This window comes from Bombus impatiens, unplaced genomic scaffold, assembly GCF_000188095.3.
Source record: "Bombus impatiens unplaced genomic scaffold, BIMP_2.2 scf_1055, whole genome shotgun sequence".
In the NCBI taxonomy this organism is placed as follows: domain Eukaryota; kingdom Metazoa; phylum Arthropoda; class Insecta; order Hymenoptera; family Apidae; genus Bombus; species Bombus impatiens.
The window spans coordinates 93115-99995 of NT_177474.1; the positions used below are offsets into that span (position 1 = coordinate 93115).

The 6881-nt window shown below is 42.3% G+C and overlaps 1 protein-coding gene across 4 annotated transcripts in view; it reads right to left on the reverse strand.

The window, feature by feature from the left end:
- The window catches only part of LOC100741874 (potassium voltage-gated channel protein Shaw), a 34371-nt gene extending 27496 nt beyond the window's left edge, over window positions 1–6875 (reverse strand). For all 4 annotated transcript variants that reach the window (XM_033323452.1, XM_033323449.1, XM_033323451.1 and 1 more), the window contains exon 1: window positions 6403–6875. The gene's annotated coding sequence lies outside the window, so the exon portion shown is untranslated. The remainder of the gene's footprint in view (window positions 1–6402) is intronic.
- Window positions 6876–6881: the final 6 nt, after the last annotated feature.

Here is a 6881-nt window from a genome sequence, read left to right on the forward strand (position 1 = left end):
TCGACGGCGGTGGCGCGATCGAATTCTAGGTCGGTTCTCTATTTGTGTCATCATCGTGCCAGATTTTCACGTGTGCGTACACGAACACACACGCGACCGACTGCGCATATAGCGTGGATTGTATGTAGGACAGTATTTGTCAACCGGGTCGTATTTCCTCGAAATGGATACAACGTAATGGGAGATACCAGTGACCTAGAGTTGTACACAAGACTTCCCAAAATTATTACTAGGGAGACACGGCATGGTCGCCACCCTGTTACCTACTGACCTTGGCTATTGCACGCGAGGCAACGTGCCGTCTAGGACCCGAAGGACCACCCAGTCCTAATTGACTGGGAGTTTCCTGAATGAGATCGGTTGTTGGAATGTTCTGAGTCAGACTGACTAATGCGTCCCCTGATCGAGACTACTGAAATTGATCTTTATTAGCCGATCGACCGAGACCCTCCATTTGTTGTACGAATCGGACGATCGCGATAAATCGAGCGACCAACTGTATCTCCTAACCGTTGAACAGAACTCGATCTTCTACCGATGCCAATCTCGAATTGATTCTTTGTGTTCTTTCATTTAGCAAGCTGCTTTTTAAATAAAGATTCCTACGCTCTGATACGCAGTTTTGAAACATCCTTCTATATTCTGCTGACTTACGGATTTGTATCAGAGATGTGTACACGTATATCACCTGACACACAGTCTACCATGGACTCGTGATAGTTGAACCATTATCGAGTTTTCAAACGGTTAAAAATTTTAGGCTAGAATGGTTTATAGACGTCGCTTCTCGTTGTCATCGGATTAGAGACGCAACAGCGATTCACGCGAAATCCTGTCATAAATCCAAGTGTCGAAAACCTAACAAAACGTAGCTCACACGCCGATTATCGTTTACACGATTGGTTGTGGTAATGCAACTGTGACGGTCCTTTTATACTCGCTAACAGCAGGATAAATCCTTTCTAATCATTCTGTTCGTACAAATACATTCCTTTCGTCTTATCTTTACCCTGTCTAAATATAATTTTTTAGGAAAAAGTGATTCCCCTCTAAATGCTGTTTCGTTTAGCGGGAAAAAAGAGAGGAAATTGAAAAAGTGATTTTCATAAAAATTGTCTTTCATAGTTATTGCAGTAATATTTCTCAAGGAAGCATCGAGAAAAGATCGTAATGTTTATGAGAAACGAGATCACGCTACAGCCATATTTTCTTAGATATCACGAGCATCGATTGGCTTTTTTGGACGAAAACGTAAATCTTCGATTGCATCACGCTGCACGATAGTTCGCGCGGCAGCTTGAAAAATGATGATCGATAATGGCGACGAGGAAAGGAATTATAATAGCGATCCGCCACGAGGATTACAGGCGACCGCAAACTGTGAAGAAGCGAACAGATTGATGATGATAGCAGTTACCTGTGTCACAGCGTATTGTGACGAATCGCGTGTTTGCGATAAAAGAAACGCACGATAACGGATTCTATTGTGTAAGCGCGAAATAACGAGAAGTGACCATGGTCATAGGATTTGTAATCAGTTTGCTTCCCGCTTGCGATCCAACGTACAATACCGCACTTTTTAACGAATTAACATGTTTCCTGTTATAACGACGAGTTCATGACGATTTTTACTGATCGCAGCTCAGTGGAAATGAACAACGAACTGTTAAATTTGCATATTTGACCAAAAATATTGGTGTATGTTCCTCGATAACTGACATTTTCAGTGGAAAGTAATTGCTAAATAAGTTAAAGTTGATTTCGTATTGCACTTCAATTTGGTCGACTTGTTTAATTCGCTGAGTGTTGTTTCCACTTCTGGCGCAAAAACATTTTTCTGTCGACTGCTGCAGGGCATTCGAACGGAATGGCAGATAGTGAATTTTCTATATAATAATTGAATTGAAACTGGTCGTTGAAATATTTAACCACGATAGTATTTCTTATGGCAATTTACCCTAATTTTCTATACATTTCATCGAAATATTTGTTTGTCGTCTCATTATATAAATTATCTATGAAGATGAACATGATTATTTCGTATTCAATGCTGCGTAGCTTTAAAACCAGAGAGTATGGTCGGCACAAATACAAACTTAGCAAATCTTTATCAAGTTCATTTAAATCAAACTTCGTTTTAACCAGCTTTGAATTAAAAGACATCTTGCCATCTCAATTAAGTAAACTCTTTATAACCCTTAAAAGAAGCTCGAGGTAGTAATTTGCTAAACGAGTCAATTATTCTACTAATTTCGTGTTTATAGTATTTCTTCGGACAATTTCCTTCTCTTAAGCCAGATTTCTTCGATAAATTTACTTTAAAGGGGATATAAATCTCAATTACATTTTAATTGATTCGTAGAATGGCCGATTGCCCTTAAATAAGAAATATCTTCGAATCTACACAGAAAAATCCAGCGTTCTTCTAAAGTAGAGATACTTTTACCAAATAATTTCCAATAATTTTACCTACCGAATAATTTCCCTAATAAAGTCATTTGATATTTTCTTCTTTTATATTGACGGCTTTAGAATCGCATCGACGTCGAAGGTTATTAACGACTATTGACTGAATTAACGCTCGAAAGGACGAGCGACGCGGCGAAGGACTACGCATGTGTCCATTAGAATCCCAACGTACACTCATGTATATTTCATCAGGTGCCTTTTTGTATTTTTAAAATAGCGAAAAGAGACGAAAGTAAAAGATGACGCACTTAGATGGAAGGGAACTAACGATAAAATTGGGGGTCGAGTGAGATACTCTTTATCATTCTGCTTTCAGCAATTTAACTCGTATCGCGTCTTTTTTTTTAAACGTCGGACACATATGCGAAGTCGGTGGTCGATGAAAAATCCGAGCCTGAGAAATCGCTGGCAAAAATATTGCCACGACGAATGTGTATCGTACGAGGGTTGGAAAGCGCGCGCATCTGTGTAATTAGCGCAATAAATGGCTCTAAGCGATGATATATTACCTGCGAAATTCGCATGGCGCCGGGCCAAGGCTAGAATAACATCACATACGAATAAATTAACAAAAAGGGAAACGTTTAATGCCGAGGAAGAGTGACGCGACCACGTTGAACCGTTGAATAATTACATGTTAATTCGGTCCTACGCGCGTTCGACCCGTGAAAAATAATTTTTCCGAAAATTCTGTCTCGTGTTAGCCGATAAAAAATTCCGAGGGTCGCGAACATAGGTAGATAAACGAAAGACGTACGGCTCTTCGGAAACTGAAAAATTCTGGCTATTAGAATAGGGCGAATAAACGTTTTAGAGGATAAACGGAAATTGTAGGATTATGCAAGTACTTAGCGCATAGAATTAAAAAATAGGTGGTATAAGAACATTTTTCGCAGAGCAGAATATTCCTTGCTATATTGGACTCGTAATATCACGATTTCTGAATACGTTTTTTCTTCTTACCGTAATTTGTATGAAACCCATGAATGAAACCATGTATGAAACCCATTGTATGAAAACCATGTTTAAATTAAATTTTTAAAGAACAAAGTATACGATATATTGGTTAGAAAATTAGGTTATGCGATAGTAAATAGCACGCGTTATTATACTTGGAAATCTATCGTACCGATATCGTATATGGAGATTAATTGAAAATCTGATTAACGCACGTAATTACCATTACCTGATCCCCGATGGAAATTAGGGAAACTATTGTTGTTAATGTAAATCATCCCTGCAACGTTGTTACAGCGTTGATAAATTTGATTTACGAAGCCCTTAGTACGTACAGTACATCATGGAAGAAAAAATTCAGAACACGATATAAATTGTAAATATCGAATTTCGAAACAACGAGCGCGGCAAACTCGACAAAGTCACGAGATCAACGACATAAAACATCAATCATAAAATAAAACCTATCTCGAGCCACAACGGAACGATCATCAATTCAGAAAATGGAAAGCCAGCGACACAACAATGATCGGTGACCGCGTTATTAATAGTCCCGAATCAGAAATTGCAGGTTAGCGGAACTATCCAGCCGAGGTGACCGCGAGATTCCGGAACTTACGATATATCCGTGACCGCAGCCGCCGAGAATTCCCACCCCTCATCCCATAACGATCGCCGAAATCACGCTACCAACTACGTACGTAGCATCGATCACCAAAATCACGACACGTCGACTCCTCGTTATATTCGTATTACTCTTCGTCGTTAACCAGCGCGCAAATCAACCACTCTTCGTCGCAACGATCCAAAGGCGGGGGTGTATACATTTGACATGGTTCGGGAAGAGGTTATTGACCACGCAACATGATAGTCAGAGGAGGCGCGTATGCAAAGACAAGGCGCGTGCTGTCACGAGCGGAACGAGGCGGTTCTACGAGCTCGTACTAGCTGGTTTACAAGTCAGCCTGAGCGGCGGCAGTAGCGGGCGGCCTCTTGTCGCGTGGAATCGATAGTCTGCGTGCACGAAACGCCGATAAGCGCTCGGTACGCCCAACGACATTGCCATCGCGATTCCTTCTTTCGATCGTCCATGTTGAAGCATCAGGAAAAGGCTTGGAACTTGGTCGAGGAGAAGATCGAAGGTGGAAAAAGAAAGGAGGTTATCCTGCGGTGAGAGGGGCAGACGAAGAAAAACAAGCGAAGAGTAAAGTTTCGTTCGGATCAATCAACTTACCTGAATGCGAGTCGGGTGGATTCAAGTGGATACTTAAAGGAAAATGTATATATAAAATCTAAGAAAGCGATTATATTTGTACGCACGTTTGTTGTATTATGATTGCGGGACGCTATTGAAAAGTGGCGTAAATGTGCCAGAAACGAGATACGAGTTCAGTATGTATACAAATGTTTTTATTTTTTCGAGTACGTATTATGTGTTTTGCTATTTGGAAGCGTATCGTCTTACAGATTTTACGTCTCATATTACGCCACTACCTGTTTCGGTTGTAAACATAAGAAAGATTTTGTGTACAGGGAGGGTCGAACACGAAGTTCAGAAAAACAGTCGGCTCGGTTTAGGTAACCGATATCAACAAGCACGAAAGTGGAAATAACTTCTTACCTAACATCTGTTGTTTCGTTCGAATCAAGGAATACACATAGTTGAAAGAACTTCGACCTAGCTCGAAAGTCGAAAGAATATCTCGAGCGAAGAAAAACGATAAATTCGCATTGGTAAAGCGTTTCAGATTTCTTGAACGTGAACTGCTCGAAGCTTAATGAAAACGTGTGCCAAGTAAATAACAGATTGTTATTAGCGAGGAAGTTTAGGTGAGATTTAAGTTAGAGCAGTTTAAGTCGAGTAAATAACGTCAGCAAAGAGGCGTGAATTGCATTAGGGTTACGATATTTCAAATCGCGTAAGTAACAGATTCGCGCTAGTAAAAAGATATAAGGTGAACCTTTACGTGCTAGGTAAATCATAGCTTGCAATTTATCACAATTCAAGTCGATCGAATTCAGGTAACTCGACTAACTAATTCGAGCTAGGCTTAACCTGTCGAAGCTGCAACGAAATCGAACCAACGCAACCAGCGGAGAGGGTGGTGCGGGTCAGCCGACGGCGATCGAGCGAGAAAACGAGAAACTAGCGAATCCGATAAATCAATGAACGAAAATACTCGTACACGAGCACCGGAAGAAGGTGGATACGACGACGCCGGTGGCGAGGAAAGTTAGGGGCACTAGTCGAGGCGGGTGCATCGAACCAGCGCTTTGCGCGAAGATTGATAAGGGTAGAAGCGATTAAGACCGAGAGAATGATCGACTCGCGGAATTCCGCTCCCTTTCTGTCCCTCTATCCTCTCTTCCTACTCTTGGAGAGTCTTAAAGGCACGTTTCAACGGATTTTCCGCTTGATGGAGCAAAAGAAAGCAACGAAAAGAGGTGATATTAAAAATAGTCCCTCCCTGATCGAACAATCCTACCACCTACTTTTCACTACGTTTATTGTAGGAATGTAGATCGAGTAGACGCTAGGAAATAGGGAAATATGCACACGCGAGAACGAGACGCAACAATGGTACGGAGTAACGCGAGATACAATGGTCTCGCGATACGAGAAAATTCTCGTTAAATTTCCTTCGCAGAGTCTGTCTCATATAGATAATAGCGAACGAAATCAGAGGAGAACGAAAACGAGAACGCGACCAAGACACACACTCGAAACACGGATGAAATGCGTACATTACGGGTGATGTAGCTGAAGCACTCGAGAAACTGTCGGCCGCGATTGCTTGGCAAAGTAATCGGCCGACAAAACACGGGCAATATAATTAGTCGCTGTGGCGAACTACGTTCGCTCCGGTGGTTGAGGTTACGCTGGCCTAGAGAGTCCCTCGAGGCGAGGATCCACTTAGGATAACTCCGCGAGCGATCCAGCCACCAAGGGTGAAAGGTAAAGGGAAATCTACTTACCCACGGTCGCGCTCTCTTCATGTCTCGGGACTACTTCACAGCATCTCAACGACACTATTCCGCTTCTGTATCTTCCATGTCGATGGTAGCGAGTGACGATGGCGCTGGTCGAAGTACACCGTTGACTCGCACAATGGACACTAGCTCTTTCGCTTCGACCTACCACTCGACGAAGCCGGGTCCACCGTCGCTTTCTTTCTTGCTCTCTTTCTCTCTCTATCTCTCTCTCTTTCTCTCTCTCTTCCTTCGTCTAACTCCTCTACTCACAGATACGGCATACGCTTCTTCACCACCGAGTCGTCGTTCCTTTTATCTGGACTTTCCAGTGGAAACTCGGTTACCGGTTGATTCTCACCGTGCCACCACCCGACACGAGCGAAAGGTCATCGTTACTCGTTCGTGTCGCGACTTGTCCCGTGACGATATCAGGACGAATTCTCCGGTTATCTCGACTCGTGCGCGGACAGAACTAACCTCGA